The sequence below is a fragment of the Ursus maritimus genome, unplaced genomic scaffold, assembly GCF_017311325.1.
Source record: "Ursus maritimus isolate PB19 unplaced genomic scaffold, ASM1731132v1 scaffold_27, whole genome shotgun sequence".
NCBI classification, from domain to species: Eukaryota; Metazoa; Chordata; class Mammalia; order Carnivora; family Ursidae; genus Ursus; species Ursus maritimus.
This window is the reverse complement of record NW_024425230.1, coordinates 34,955,948-34,972,567: the sequence shown is the minus strand read 5'-3', so window position 1 is coordinate 34,972,567 and position 16,620 is coordinate 34,955,948. Positions and strand designations below refer to the sequence as shown.

Here is a 16,620-nt window from a genome sequence, read left to right as displayed (position 1 = left end):
CACTCATTTCATTGTCATGACCCCCCGAAGAAACTCTGCAGGCATTAGAAGCTACACCCCATTCGCTGACCCAAGTCCCTGGCAACCACCGATCGACTTTTTGTCCGGGTGGGTTTGTCTAGTCTAGGCATTTCCTGTAAATGGAATCACGCAACGCATAGTCTTTTGTGCCTGGCTTCTATCATTTAGCATAACGTATCCGAGGTTCCTCCCTCTTGTAGAAAGGCTCAGTGCCTCCTTCCTTTTTATTGCTAGGTAACACCCCGTGGCAGGGATATACTGCGTTTTATTTCTCCCCTCGTCGGGTGAGAGGTATTTGTTTGTTCCCACTTTTGGCTGTTATGAATGAAGATGCTTATGAGCATTTGTGTACAAGTTTTTGTGTGAACACACATTTTCAGTTCTCCTGGGTATATACCTAGGAGTGGACTTCTGACTCGTACAGAGCTCTATGCTTAATTATTGAAAGAACTAACCACCCGTTTCTTTTTTTTTTAAGATTTTACTTATTTTTTTTGAGAGAGAGAGAGTGTGAGCACAAGCAGAGGGAGAGGCAGAGGCAGAGGGAGAAGCAGGATCCCCCCTGAGCAGGGAGCCCGATGCAGGGCTCGATCCCACGACTCTGGGATCGTGACCTGAGCCGAAGGCAGACGCTTAGCCAACTGAGCCACCCAGGCACCGCTAACCACCTGTTTCCCCTGTGGCTCCACCGTTTTACATTCCTATCAGCAGTGTATGAGGGGGGACATGGCGTTTTACCAATTTTGAAATCCCTTTCACACCTGCAATCTAATTTAATGCTCACAAGAGCCCTGCAAGGAATTATATTCATTTGTATAGATAAAAAGACTGTGTTGGTGAGGATTCTTTCAGTTACAAGGAACAGAAACTCTACACAAACTGACTCAAGCAGAAAAGGCAGTGTACGAGCTGAGGTAGACGGGAAGTGCTGCAGGTATGGCTGGATCCAGAGTCTCCAGTGAAACTGTCATCTTTTTTCTCTCTGGCTTCTCTTAGTTTTGCTTCACTCTGCTCTCCTTTCCTGCAGCAGGCAGGATTTCTCTGCCTGCTAGGAAGATGTCGCCGGCAGACCCAAGCTTATACTTTATAGATTCTAAAGGGAGAGAGACAGCCTTCCCTACTAGACCCAGCAGAAAAGTCCAGGGTTTTGATTCATGTCCACTCCAGAGCCAATCAGTATCTGGGGAACACGGTACTATAATTGGCCCAGTCTGTAGCACACATCCAGCCCCGAGGAGTTGGGCAGAGAAGGGCATTAGGACGGACAGCCCCACCAAGACCACATATTATAGGAGAAGAGTTCCCTAAAGGAAACAGAAAAAAGGGGATGATGACGAAATCCGTAGTTGCTAAGTCCACTTTAGAAATCTAAGCTCAGAGCAGGAAGGGGTTCACCCAAGATCCCACAGCACCTACGTAGCAGAACTGGGATTCAGGTGTTCCGCCAGGAGACTCAGAGCTCATCACCGCATCACAGCTGGATAGAGGAAGCAGGTGTTTCAGGCGGGACTGTACATGGTTAGCCCAGAGAGGTCCTGGGGCTGGGATCTCTGGCTCCCAAGCTTTCAGTCTAAGCACCCCCTCTTGGGGGGGGGGCTCTGACTTCTCTAAAAGGGAAAGGTGGGGGAGATGCTATCCCTCCGAAGGAACCCAGCAGTTCCTGAGCACTGCTTCAGCTAGGACTAACGTGCTCTTCTTCCAGAAATGTACTGGGGGCCGTCTGGCCTGCTTTCATTTTGGAGGGCACCTCTCTCTTTCTCTTCCCTCTGCGTTTTCACCTCGGTGATCTAGCGTGATCAACTAGCTTGCCCAGGACTGAGAGGTTTCCTGGGTTGCTGGATTTTCAGTGTCAAAATCGGAGCCATCCCTGGCCAACTGGGACAGATGGGTCCCCTATCTCTGTCTCTTGGACCTTCTGCCTCCCTTTCTTCAACTTACCTCTCCAAGATTCTTCTCCCGCCAATCCCCCACCAGGTATCTATCCCCTACTCTCTGGCTATTTCTCCCCACCCTTCTGTTCTCTGCTCCCACGTGCCTCCAGTGCAACCACTTACCCTGTCAGCGTGGGGGGGTCCACCTTGGGGGGTATCCTGGCTTCTGGGCTCCTCTCCGCCCCCTCAGGTCCCCCTCCTAGATCTGCCCTCCTCCCCGTGCCTTGTCTGTTGGTTTGTCCTTAGGAAATGCAAACTCTCTTTTTAAATTAAGATAAACTTCAGCAAACTTACAGTCCCTGGGAAGACATATCATCTGCAAAAAGAAAAAAAAAAGGATATAATAAATTCCAGTGCAAAAAACAAAGGAAAAGAAAGCTATAGGACTGTTTTTGTTATCTGCTATTTGAATGACACGTGTCACTGTCCCAGGCCAATAATGGGGATGGTGGGCAGGTGACTGTGTCACCCACAAATGGCCTTATGTTTCGGTTTGTCATGCCAGGTCTCATCCTTGCCAAAAGAGGGAAGGAGGTTAGCTTTGAATAAATGTGTTTACCGCAGTAGCTGATGTTTGCCCCGGCCACTTTCCACGTGAAATAGAAAGTCTGATCCACGGGCGCCTGGGTGGCTCAGTCATTAAGCCTCTGCCTTCGGCTCGGGGCATGATCCCAGAGTCCTGGGATTGAGCCCCGCATCGGGCTCCCTGCTCAGCGGGAAGCCAGCTTCTTTCTCTCCCACTCCCCCTGCTTGTGTTCCCTCTCTTGCTGTCTGTCTCTCTCTCTCTGTCAAATAAATAAATAAAATCTTAAAAAAAAAATAAAAGAAAGAAAGAAAGTCTGATCCAAAATGTTGGAATCGGCTGGATGCCCCCATCTTCCAAATGCTGTGCTGAGCCTTGATCTCGGCCCCTTGCCGAGGGTCAGGGGCTGGGATTCCTCCTGGGATCAAGCCTGTGTACAGCCTATACCAGATCCAAGAAGCTATTTTCTGATTTCCATTTCTCAGGCCACAAGTATGTACAGTATTTTGCAGTAAAGATATCAAAGGGAAGGAGTATGGCCACAACACAAACAGACACACAGGATGGATGAAGAAACATCTTTTTGAAGGAAAATGTGGCAGGGGGTGTGGTAGAATACAAATTGCCTTAAAAGTCTCGAGGTAGCCGTCAACTTCCTAATTGAAAGGCTATTTCTGATGCAGCTTAGATGAGTGAAGCCCTTGACCATGGACCAGACAGGAAGTGCGACATCAGGAACAAACATCACAGCGAGAACAGTATAAAGAACACCTGTCTTCAACGAGCACTCCGTACGGACTAAGTGGAACTCCTTTAGTCATTTGCACGGCCCAGGTGGCTGTCCAGGACCTTCATCCTGGCCGCACTTGGCTGAGGTGTCAGGGAGAAGCCAGGAAGGGCAGGGGTCTGGATGGAACGCACTAGGGTAAAGATGGGCTCTCGGGAGAGTCTCAAACAAAGATGTGGAACGAGAAAGGGATTCTCAGCTGTGTGCGTGGACCAGATGCAAGGGTGCCGCTTGGCCAGGGAATGGGAACTGGACCATTCGATAAGCATATTCTAGTGGGTCTGATTGGACCAAACACGCAGGTACACGCACGCGCGCACGGTCGCTCGCATGCGTGCACGTTCATACCAATGATAAATACACTCTTCCCATCCAGCACCATCCGAATCCACGTTAAGGCAGAGAAGCATTTCTCCAAGTAAGCCTCAAATGTACAGATTACCCTGTGCATTTTGGAGAGAGCATTTTCCATGACTTTTTAGAATGGTGTTGGTTCCTCATCGTTCTTTCTCCCACTTTCAGATGAAATCTAAGAGTTATGAGTCACTGCATCCGTGGTTCAAATGCCAGGGACAGAGCTCCCGAAGGACACCCTTTGGCTCTAAAAAGGCCCAGATAAAGCTTTTACATTTTTAGCGTTTACTTTGGGGACAGATCAAACTCCAAGGGGGTAAATCCTAGGGATTTTGGGGGGAGGGTGGTTAAAAGATAAAGGGTGGAAATAATTTTGGTCCCATTGTGGGATATTTTTAATCAGCCCTCATTTGATAAATAATGAGAAGCCTTCAGAGGTTTTTGAGTGAGATTGGGGAGGGGTGGGGAGGTCTGTATCCAAACAAATCAGGGGGCCAGAAGCCCGGGACCTCGGGCCAATTCAGGAAGGTTCTGTGAAGGAGGGGCCAACATCTCCCAGATCATCTTTCAGCTATCCCCTCATGCTCCCCCAAGACCTCGTGAGCTTTCCTGTGCAGTGTTCGAACTTCCATAAAGATGCTGTCTTTTTCTGCCCTTGGCCTTGGTGGGTACCATTCCCTGTGCTCATCACGGAACTTTGCAACTCCTCCCCGCCCTGCCTACTGGTCTAACCTGTGCCCTGACTGCCCTTCAAAGCCTGTGTGAAGGGACTTACTCCTGCCTTCCCTGTTGTGTTTCCTACCTTTCTCCGGAACAAACCATGTGCCTTGGCTGGTGGCTAATACTCAGCATGCCTGGAACGCGAATAATAAGACCAACTACCATCACTGAGCATCACTGACCAGGGACCAGACCCTGCACTGAGCGCCCTGTACCACCTTATCCGATCCCTGGGCCTGCGGGGGCTCTTCTGTTCCCACCGAATGGGTAGCATTGCAGCCACGGTCAATATTTCAGTGTATTCCCTTGGCCCGCGCCAGGCCTGTGCATGCCATGTCCTGAGGCTTCCGGCTGTGAGCTAGAGGGTGTTCTCTGTGTTCCCTGGCCTCTGGAGCTCTGTCAGCAGGCTAGGAGTGCTGGGGAATTAGTGGGAGCAGTCCCCAACCAACGACAGATGGGAGCTGCTGGATGAGTACCCGGCTCCTGCAGCCTTTGCTAGGGACTGAATGTTTGTCTCCCCCTCCCCAGATTCATGTGTTGAATCCCAATCCCTAAAGTGATAGTATTAGAATGTGGGGCCTTTGGAAGAGGATTAGGTCTTGAGAGTGGAGGGATTAGTGTGCTTATAAAAGAAAACTGGGAGAGTCCCCTTGCCTCTCCTGCCCTCTGAGGTTACAGCTAGGAGACGCTGTCTGTGGACCAGATGCAGGACTCAGGAGACTCCGAATCTGCTAGCATCTTGATCTGGGATTTCTCAGCCTCCAGAACTCTGAGACATACATCCCCGTTGTTCATAAGCCACCCAGTCTATGGTATTTTTGTTACAGCCGGCCAAACAGACGAAGACATCCCTCCTGATGGACCACTCTGAGGATTATTCCATAGTGTCCCTGGGAGCCTGGTGGAACTGAGCCGTTTGCCCGCAATGGCCACCTGCTCACTACTGCACCCTGTATTGGCTTCCTTCCCTTTGCCTTGTCATTCCCTTGACAGCGCTTCCTGGGATCACCTCCCTGCTGCCCCACCCCCACCCCAGAACACTGGTACTTAAATTCTTGTGTCAGGGTCTACTTCCAGGTTTAGAGGAGTAAAGCAACTGGACCCAAGTTTTGTAGCTAGAAAGTGGCAGAGTAAGCTTTGAACCCAGGGGCTACGGGCGGGACATTGACAGAGGCTCCAAACCACTCCAATTATCCTTCCTCCGGACTTTCTCACATCTGTCCAAGCACCTGGGATGTCTGGGAACGCTGGAAATTCTGCTGTTTGAGTTTCTGGCTCTAGGTACACTCTCTGAAAAAGAAAATTCCACTTGGGAAGTAGATTACCCTATTCAATGACTATCAGCCATTCATTCCCCAAGGTCCTGAACACAGTAGGAGCTGTAAGAGGGACAAGAAAGGGCTATGATTTCGCAGCGAAGGCAGACCAGGAGCACCAGCCCTCAAGCAGCTGGAGACCCCAGGAGGAGAAGGCAGCCCCTCGGGGAGGCCGCTGAGAGGGTGGGGGGGAAAGTAGCATGTCCTGTTTCCCCATTTAGCGGAGAGCGGGTCCTGGGCCTCGGCTGATGTCCTCGGCCTGGAAGGACATGCAGAGATTTCTGAACATCCCAAGTTGTATGTTCTTGGAAGTCCAAGAGAAGAGATAGGAGACCACGGCCCAAGACAAACGATAAGAAAAAAAGTGTTCTTGACACTATAACCAGTGACAAATCCTTTATCTCTCTAACCTCTGCCTCCAGCCAGCCTTGCTAAACCCAGCGACTAGAATTTTAAAAGGCTGCTACCTCCCTCTTCCCCCCCTTCTGCCACAGGCTTGGGGGGCTGGCCTTGTCCCTGCGATCACGTACCCGCCGGGCTGGGGCAGCCACCAGTGGGTCCTTGCTTGGAATCTGCTTGTCTACGTGTATTTCTGGAAAGACGACCGGGGAGGCTGTCCCCAGACTTTCCCAGCTGCTGCTGCTGATTCTAAGGCTTGTACTAGAAACAAACATCTCCCAGGCCATTTGCAGCTGGGGGCAGAGGCTAAGTGGCGGTAGCCGCCGATGTGGGGACGTATGGGGAGGGTAGATGTTTTAGTTGACATTTGGGTAACAAATGCTTCTGTGAGCCTTTTTTTTTTTTAACTCTGCTGAACATTAGTGAGAAAAATGTGGGTGCAAAAGCTAAGCTTAAGGCCTTTTAGCCCCACCCCCCTCCGCATAGCCCAAAAGTTAAGCATCACGTGGGGGATTATTGCAAAGAAAGGGGCTGGCAGCTTCAGACAGGCTCTGTGAATGGCTGGGGGCCGTGGCATTGCTCGTGAGGCTGTAGACGGCAGGGAGTATAGTGGTTACACATGTGGGCTCTGAGGGCCTAGAAAGACCTGGGTTAGAATCCCAGCCGGGCCCCGCATCAGTGGGGTGACCTGCCACTTACAACCATTTCACTGCCTATAAAGTGGAAATGATAAAAAGAAGCTCTAATCAACCACTTTCCAAGCGCCAGCCACAGTTCTCAGCACTTGACGTATGTCATCTCATTGAATAATCCCAACAGCGCTCCGAAGTTGGTGCTATCGTTATTCCCATTTTACAGATGAGAAAACTGAGGCGCGAGGGGGCCATAACTTGCTCAAGGACATTCAGCTGGTGAGTGATGGCGCCTGGAGATGGCCTTAGGCAATCTGGCTGGACCCCTCTGCCTCTTGGGTTGCCGTGAGGCATGGATGAAACACCGCCTGTAAAGGGCTTGGCGCAGTGCCTGCCCCATGGCAAGCTCTCGATAAATGTTAGTTTTTATTATTAACAACATATGAAACAGCGTAAAACAGACTAGTCAAGCTGTCCACACCATTTGAGATTGTTAACAATGCCTGACATTTGGTTAGCCCCATATGTAATTCAAAGAACTTTCCTGATTAGGTGTCCGAGAACCCTCCTTGGTGCCCTGTGAGGGCAGTGGGGGCAGTTTCGAGTGGGCATGTTTACTGGATGAAGAAGGATATGGAGGCCCAAGGTCAGCGACGTGCATAAGGTCCCACACGAGCCCTCTGGTCACACCATCCTCCAGCAAGCCTGTGTTGATATCCCAGAGCCTGGATTACACAGCAGCAGGCTGAAAAACATGCTGAAGAATCATCGGCATGCGGTCCTTTAGTATGTTTCACTCGGATTCTATTTATACAAACATTTTCATACCCAACTGTATAAACTGTGATACAACGATAACAATTTATTGGTTGTTTATACTCTAACTTTATAATTAGGCTCTGAAGGGATTACCATCAAAAAACCCCCGACAATAGAAAACCAAGAGTCAAAGAATGGAACTAATATTTGTATAGCATTTTCCATTTTGTAAACATGTGTGATCTCATATCAACCTCCTGACAATCCACCACTGGATGTAACCGTGCCATAAAACGGGCTGAGCAGAGCTCCTGTAACACAGAGTCTATGGCCATGTTCAAATTTCCTACTCTCGGGGAATTTCGCCTGTGTGTTTTGTTGGTTACCGAGAGAGTCGTGTTAATGTCTCCTGCTATGTTTCATCAAGTCTCTGGAGGTAGAATGCTTCATTTTTTTTTTTTAAGATTTTATTTGTTTATTTGACAGAGATAGAGACAGCCAGCGAGAGAGGGAACACAAGCAGGGGGAGTGGGAGAGGAAGAAGCAGGCTCATAGCGGAAGAGCCTGATGTGGGGCTCGATCCCTTAGCGCCGGGATCACGCCCTGAGCCGAAGGCAGACGCTTAACCGCTGTGCCACGCAGGCACCCCTAGAATGCTTGGTTTTAAATCTCAGCCCTGACACAGTAATTCTGTGACTTTGGGCAAGTGCCTTAAGCTCTTGGTTTTGCAGAATCCTAACCTATTAAGTAAGCATACCTGTCTCACGTGACTGTTGTGAGGATCGAATGAGTTCACACATGTCAAGTGTTTGGAAAAGTACCTGGCACAGAGTAAGTGTATTTGCGTTCACAAGAGTAAAACCAAAAATTATCTCCCAGGAAGACTGTAGAATCACACGTCTCTCCTTTATAGTTCTGTCAATTTTTGCGTTCTAGATTTTGAAGCTAAGTCACCAGGTACATGCAAATGTCGAATTGTCGCCTCTTCTTAGTGACTTGAACCTTTCACTGTTACAAAATGTCTATCTTTAGCTATGCCTTTTGACAACCTCTACTTTTTGGTATTAACATAGTTACACTGCCTTTCTTTTGGTTAGTGTTTGCATGGAAAATCATTTTCCATCTTATTTGCTTTCAACTTTCTGTATCTTTGTGTTTTAGATGTATCTCAAGTAAGCAGCATTTAGTTGTTTTAAAATTTAACCTGTTGAACTTTCATTGGATCACTTAGTCCATTTACATTTAATTGTCACCATATTTGAGTTTGAATCTACCATCTTAGTATTTTCTGTTTGTCCTCCCTGATGTGTGTGCTCCCTTTTCTCTCTTTTCTTGCTTTCTTTTGGATAGATCATTTGTAATTATTCTTTTCCCCGCTCTGTTAGGTAGGAAGTAATAAAGCCATTTGCTACGTGTTAATGATTCCCCAGAGACTGCAGCATGCATCTTTAATTTATGAAAATCTAATATGAAAAAGTGCCTTTGTCTTCTTCCAGACAATGCAAGAACCTCAGAGCATTTGCACGGCAGTTGCTGCCTTCATGATTTATATACAATTGTTTTTGTTTATTTTAATTCTCTCCATATTTTAAAAATGATAATACTTTATTATTTTCTTACAGGCAGTCAATATTTGGATTTGTCCACATATTTACCATTTTTGTTGCTTTTCCTGCATCTTTGACCTTCCACAGGGGGTCATTTTCCTTCTGCCAGAAGAATACCATTTAACATTTCCTTTAGGACTGGATTTTCTTGTATCGAATTCTCTCAGTTCTTATTTGTATGAAAATGATATTATTTCATTATTATTCCTGAAGGATGCTTTCTCTGAGTGTTATATTTTTTCTTTCCTCACATTGCAATGATCATTCCATTGTCTTCTGATTCTTGTGATTTCTGATGTGAAGTCAATTGTCAGTTTAATCACTGTTCCTTTGAAGGTAAAATGTCTAATTCCCCTAGAGCGGCCTTTAAGATTTGTTTTTCTTTTGGTTTTAAGAACAAGTGCTATGATGTAGATTTCTTTTTATTTATCCTGGTGAGATTAATTTGGCTTCTTTTACCTGTGAATTCAAGCCTTTTATCAGTTTGGGGACACTTTAGCCCTTATTTCTTCAAATATTGTATCTGTCCCATTTTACCTCTCCTCTACCACTGGGACTCCCCTAAACATTTATTAGAATTTATCACTTTATCTGTCATAGACTGAAGGTTTGTATTGCCTCAAAATTCGTATGTTGAGATCCTAACGCCAATATGTAGGTATCAGGAGGTGGGGCCTTTGGGAGGTAATTAGGTCATGACGGTGGTGGCCTCATGAATAACATTAAGTCTTATAAAAGATACTCAGAGACCTCTCTCCCTACTTCTTCAGCATGAGGACATGTGACAGATGGCCAGGAAGCAGGCCTTCACCAGACGCCAATCTGCTGGCACCTTGATCTTGGACTTCCCAGCTGTGAGAGATAAATGTTTTCTGTTTGAGCTACCCAGTCAATGGTATTTTTGTGATAACAGCCTGAATGGACTAACACAATATCCTTTATGCCTCTCATCTTTGCATTTTTCAATTATTTTTTCTTCCTAAGTTTCATTCTAGATATTTTTTTCTGCCTTATCTTCCAATTCCTTAGGTCTTGTCCCAGCTGACTCAAACATATCCTTTAAGTTCTGAATTTTGGTTATTTAATTTTTTATTTTGAGAATTTCTATTTGGTTTTTTACAGTTCTCTTTTAAAATGTTAAATCTTGTCTTTTATCTCCCCAAACACAGGAAATGTCATTATTTTAAATTCTGGGTCTGATCAACTGGAGTCATTATGGTCTGTTTCTATTGTATGTTATTTCTCCTGATCGTCATATATGATGCCTGATCTCATGGGATTGGCTATCTTTGATCGTGCATAGGTCATTGGGCTTGCAAATTATAAAAAATAAATTGAGAGCTTGAATTTTATCTTCCAAAAAAGATTATTGGCTTCTGCTAAGCTCCCAAGGTCATTCAGATCACTCAAATACTGTTAGCAATGTTCATAATATTTTGGGATTGAGACTTTCTTGGGTGCCCAAATGTCTAGGAGCTAGAATTCAGTGTACGTGGGGGCTGGTTTACTAAGAGTTCACCTTTACTCTTAGGGCATAGTCCTTCAGGGTTTAAAAATGTTAGAGGTTTACGATGATCCCCACTTTCACGGACCCTGAACTACAATTTTTTTTCCCTACCTACAGATATTGTCAAAAATATTTCCCAGTTTCTCAGCTGCATCTTCTGGATTTGCAAATGCCCCCAGGGCAATGACAGCCCCAAATGCCAAGCTTCCCTCTCTGGGTTTTCTTCCTCTTTCAGACCTCAGTCCAGTAATTTTTTTACTACCTTGATAGCTTTCCCATCCTTTCAAGCTGATTTTTGGAAAATATTTTGTCCAGTTTTTTAAGTTTTCCTCAGAAGGAAACTTGTGTACATTACTCAATCTGCCAGCATTGGAAGTGTAATCCAAAATATGACAATATCATTTCCTCAAGACAGCCTTTAATATCTCATAAAACTCAGCAAGAATTTTCTAGTAAACCTTCTAGAATTTTCTATTCAAAAGCAAGTAAGTCTGGGATAGTGATTTTACCTAGTCTTATCTAATAACAGTTCAAGGACTAGGAAATTAATTTATTCATTTATTCAACAAATATTAAATGTCTGCTATGTTCCAGGCACTGATCTAGGTCCTAGAGATATAATGGTAAGCAGAGCAGACATCTTTCCTCCTGTCCCTAAGTTTAAAGTTGAGAGACAGAGAGAGAGAGAGAGAGAGAGAGTTAGGGCACACATAAAAAATAAGATACACTCAAATGTGATGAGAGATTGAGAGAAAAATCTATTGAAAACAATCGATACCAATAAGAAGAGTATGAGGACGCCAAGTACAAGAAGAATTACATTAATTGTGATGCTCTGTCTGCAAGCATCAGAAAATTGGACCCAAATGGGCTTAAATAATGACTGAATGTATTATCCCTCACAAAATAATAAACCTAGAGGTGGATGTATCTCAGACGGGGTCATCAGAACGCTAGCTGGTCCTCTGTCTCTTCCCTCTCATTGTCCTCAGGCTAGCAAAAGATGGTAGCTGAAATTCCATTGGTCTCATCCAACCATTGAAACATCCAGAGGAAAATCAGGAAGACCCTAACACACCTCCCCTCATCTCTCCTTATTTCTCATGGACAGGTTTGGGTCACATGCCTTCTCCTATACCAATCACCAGCCAAGGAAATGAAATTACCACAATGAACTAGACTAGTCATGATCTGTTTCTAGTTGGGAATGGGGCCATCTTCCCTTGAGTCATGTGTGAGAAAGGCCAATTCCTCAACAAAATTGGGGTTCTATTAGGAAGGGAGAAGAAAGGAACAGCATGGTTTCTGGGTAGTATTCACCACAGGGTGGTAGTAAGGGTGGGACATCACCAAAGACAAACAACCCATTCCACACATTCTTCTTGAGTCTTGACATAACCCATTCTGACATGTACTTCACAATTGGCCCATAAATCAATAGTAATAGCTAACATTATTGAGTGTTGATATATGTGAACCCATTTTAGACCTTACGACAACTCAATGAGATAGGGCCCATTATTATCCGCATTTTATAATGGCAAAACTGAATCACAGAGTGTTAAGGAGATTGTCCAAGGTTACGTGATTGGTGAAACCTGGATTTAAACCCAAGTCACCTGGTTCCAAAGCTACAGATTATACCCTCTTCGATAAACTATCTCTAGCAAGATAAATGGAAATGATTATTCTAATATTTTAAACGAAGAAACTGAAGTTCAGAAATGTGAGGTTTGTCCATCTGCTTATTCACTTATAAAACTTTATTGAATTATCCCTTAATACGCTTGCTATGCTAGACTCTGGGAATGCAGTTCTGAGCAAGACATTGCCCTTGACCTTATGCTGCTTACAGACTAGTAAGGTAATAATTATTCAGTGCTAACTGTGAGCAATTTGGCACAAGTAAAGGGTGGCTCTGGCATCAGATGCTAGGGTTCAAGTCCCAGCTTCACGGCACACTAGCTGTGTGACCTTGGGCAAGTCTCTGTTTTGATGACCTCTTCACCCCATTGGTGAGGGAGAGATTACCTCCCTAGGGTTATGGGGATGGCTGAGCCCACACTAGACAGAGAGACCAACAGTTTATTAAGTTATCTGTGCTCACAGCCTAGGGAGGAGGATACCACCACCACGCAGGGCCACAAGGGGTCTCACTCAGGAGCAGGGTGAACAACTGGGGATGGAGGGAAGCAGGCTTTGTAGCCTCAAGAGGGTAGTCCCTCCTGGTTCACAACGATTGGCTTGTTTATATAATTCTGTGGTCTGGCAGGGAACTGAAACGTGCTATTCAGAGATAAGTAAGAATTGCACCTGGCCTGTCTGATAGGAAGAGCTGGCTAGAGAAGCTTATCCATGAGAGCAGAGGGGAGTGGGGAGCTGGCCATTAGACCATTTGGGGCCCCCTTAATTTCACCAGCGATCAAGCAGCACATGATATTGAATCTTAATTTCAAGCTTTACATCACTGTTTCTTAACCTGGTTGCACCTTTATTTCTTCATCTTCAAATAGGAATAATGGTGCTTAATTCATTCGTTATTTATGAGTTTTGAATGAGGCAATGTGAGGTGAGCATTGAATACAGGGACTGGCGCTTGCCAAGTGCGAGGCATAGGTTGCGTGACTTACAGAGCGTCATATGGCTCGTAAGCAGTGAACTCAGATTTAACCATCCACCTTTTGTTTCTAGATCCTGGGAACTTTCTGCAGCACTGAACTGAGATCTTGTTCATTGAGCAAATACCAATTAGTTTATCTATCCACCCATCTAAACGTACATGCATCCATCCACTTATTTGCTCATTCATTCAATAAACAGTTATTGAGCACCTACAGTATGCATGGTCCTGGCACTATGAAGAAGGCTTTTAGAAGCTCATAGTCTGATGGAGGAGACAGACATGGGATGGGTGCTTTGCAGTGTGATGGATGCTATGCCACAAGCGGTCAATGCCAAGGACAAACCAAGGTAAGAACTGCTGGAGGTGGGATGTGGGTTGTAAAGACCCTGGGAATATGTCCCAAAGCAGCCCGTCAAAATGTCTCCTGTTCTTCCCCCGTGACAGTCAGGGCTGATGACCCCTGTGGTCCAAACTGGAGAGGAATTTCCCATTGGGTTCCTGGCTGACAACTGACAGACTTCGAAAAAGCCAAGACTTTCCATTTCTGTTTCCTACACCGTAGCTACCGCTCACTGGTGGTGGGATCCCAGGCTGGTCCCCTCCCCGTACTGGACCTCAGTTTCTTCATTTGTAGAACAAGGGTGTAGGGATAGGTGGTTTGGGGGAGATTCCCTCCAGCTCTACCCAAAAATATTGTTTTTAAACACTGTGTCTCATGAGATCCCTACTCCACGGGACCACCGCTGTTCTCTAACTGGCCCCTACTTGCCCTCTCCCACACCGTAGACACACTACACCCATCATTCTGGTCTACACTACACACTCCTCTAGGCGGGCCCTGGCTTCTTCAGATATTTTCCTGCAGGAAGAAAGTAATATGATATGACAGGAATACAAACAACAAAACCCAGGAGAAAGAAAAGGTTGCAGCTTGTCCCATTGTCTGTCTTTGGAGGTTGGCATACTTCGTTCACTTTCCCTCAAATGAGGCTCTCATTTTAAATTAGATTGTTCCATGGCTTGGTGGCTCTATTTTATTATTCCGTGCTTGGTGCTCCACAGGATTTCAGAAAGGAGAGCCAACTTTGCACTTTTCTCCAAATCTGCTTGCTGCCCAAAGATCTGGGAGGGGGCCTTCCAAGACTGAATGGGAAGATGGAAACCCAGCAGCATCCAATACTTCCCAAGCTGGCCTGACCACAACCCTGTGGGTAAGTGGCAGGCAGGCAGCTGGGCTGGCAGCTGGGGGAATACCCAAAAATGAGGCAGGGAATTTGCCTCCTCCTCCAACTTGGTGTGTAGGAGATGTGAAGGAGAGCCCCTGGTGCTGGGCTCTCTCAATACGGTGTTTGGAGTCTGGCTGGGGTCAGGGTTTCACAAGGGGCAATGTTGTGGGACTCTCCCCTGGCCTGTGCTCTTCCTTCTCCCTGGAGGAAAACCAGGTTCTTTTCATCAGTGAAAGCATCCAAGTTCTGCTTTCACTTATTTGAGGAATATTTCATCAAGAGAAAAAATCCTCTAAGCCTGGCGCTGCCACTGGCAAACTGTGTGACCTTGGGCTGATGGCTTTACTTTCCTGAGCCTCAGTTTCCTCTTCTGCAAAATGAAAAGATAGTTATCAGTTATCCAAAAGGTCACTTCAGGTTATAAACTGTTACGAGGGGGTCAAGATAATGGTCTCTGAAATCAGACAGTTTAACCCAGTTTGAATCCCAGCACCACTGACCAAGAGGGGACCTTGGGGAAGGGGGTTGACCTCTCTTAACTCCAAGGTTGCTTGAGAATTAGATGAGCTAGTGCGTGCAAGAGTGTAGCACGGGGCCTACTGTAAAGAAGACATTCAGTAAATAAGTTATGAGCTCTCGAGAAGATGGAGGTAATGAGCTCGCATGCTCAACTCTGCTCAGCTTTCTTCTACTTTCTCCTTCTGGGGCAGAGACCGGAAAGTAAATGCCGCAGAGTGTTTGGGAGCCCAAGGTGGCACTTCACTCCCCAAGGCTGGTATTTCCTCCCGAGGCACCCAGGCCAGTATCTGGCTGGCTACCAGAGGATCAAAGGCTGGACGTTAGGTGGCTGCTGCTGAGTGTGAGACAGGGAGTCAAGGGAGGCCAGCCGAAACCCAGCCAAGTGCCAATGGATGATATTAGAAGGGGCAGAGAGTATTTTCTGGGTTGGACCATAATTGGGAAGAAGCTCATGATTCCATCTCCAGCTAGACTGGCCTTAGCCTTCTGCTGTGTTCCATGCCATCGTCTTATGAAGTGGAAGCTGATGGTGTGCACAATGGGACACAAGTATGGTAAGGGAAGAGGAAGGTAGAAGGGTGCTGGGAACACTTGGCCCCCTTGACCATAAATCAGAGACTTCTCTTGGCCACACTGCCCACAGTGGCCATGCTGAGTAATCTGCCAGGTCAGCCCTGGCCCCGGGGATCCTTCTACAAGTATCACTCTTCACGGACTCACTTAGCTCCTCTGACAATGCCAACATCTGCGTGGCTGTGAGCTGGCTTCTTCCCTCCAGGCCTTAGGCTCGTCTTTTGTGAAGTGACGGAAACTTCTTTTTCCTGCCTGATGGTAGACCATGAACCACTCTACCCGATGAAAGAGTGCACAGTGCTACCTAAAGAAGAAAACAGTATTTTCAACTGCACTTCCAAGCTGGCATCAAGGTAAGGAATCACAAATGAGGTGAAACCCAAATCCTTGAATATAAATTGATGCCAACGCTCTCCTTTGAATTGTGGGTTTCTGTCAAAATTTGGGGATCTTGTACTTCTGTCTCATGGTTTTACAGAATCAGGGAACAGAACAGGAGGCCTAGGGACCACCCAAGGTAGAAAATCAAAGAATACAGGAGCTGTCAAGCGCACATAAGAGAAATATTTATGATAAATTTATAGGAGGTTGCAAAACTCATCTCAAAAAGTTTCCAAAATATTGGTGTCATACAGGTCATATTCTCTAAACACAACGCAATGGAGTTAGAAATAAATAACCAAAAGATTATTAGAAGAAAACCCACACATTGAATTTAAATCTAAATACACTATACTACCAAATAATTCATAGGTCAGTGATGCAACCACAACAGAAATGAAAATACTTATAACTGAACGATAATGAAAATATTATGTACAAAATTTATCATTTCTAGCTTTTTTTAAAAAGATTTTATTTATTTATTTGACAGAGAGAGACAGCCAGCGAGAGAGGGAACACAAGCAGGGGGAGTGGGAGCGGAAGAAGCAGGCTCCCAGTGGAGCAGGGAGCCCGATGCGGGGCTTGATCCCAGGACTCTGGAATCATGCCCTAAGCTGAAGACAGACGCTTAACGACTGAGCCACCCAGGAGCCCCTATCATGCCTAGCTTTAAACTAATTTCCTTAGAAAAGAAAAAAAGGCTCACATTTAATATACTGTGTCTAACATAGGTATTAAA

The 16,620-nt window shown here is 45.9% G+C and overlaps 1 long non-coding RNA gene across 1 annotated transcript in view; it reads left to right on the top strand.

Annotated features, from left to right (window-relative positions):
- The first annotated feature begins 12,836 nt into the window (after nucleotides 1-12,836).
- Nucleotides 12,837-16,620, top strand: part of LOC103679047 — an 11,178-nt gene continuing 7,394 nt past the window's right edge. The window contains exons 1-3 of the long non-coding RNA XR_572820.2: nucleotides 12,837-13,526; nucleotides 14,242-14,390; nucleotides 15,703-15,850. This is a non-coding gene — a long non-coding RNA (uncharacterized LOC103679047). The remainder of the gene's footprint in view (nucleotides 13,527-14,241; nucleotides 14,391-15,702; nucleotides 15,851-16,620) is intronic.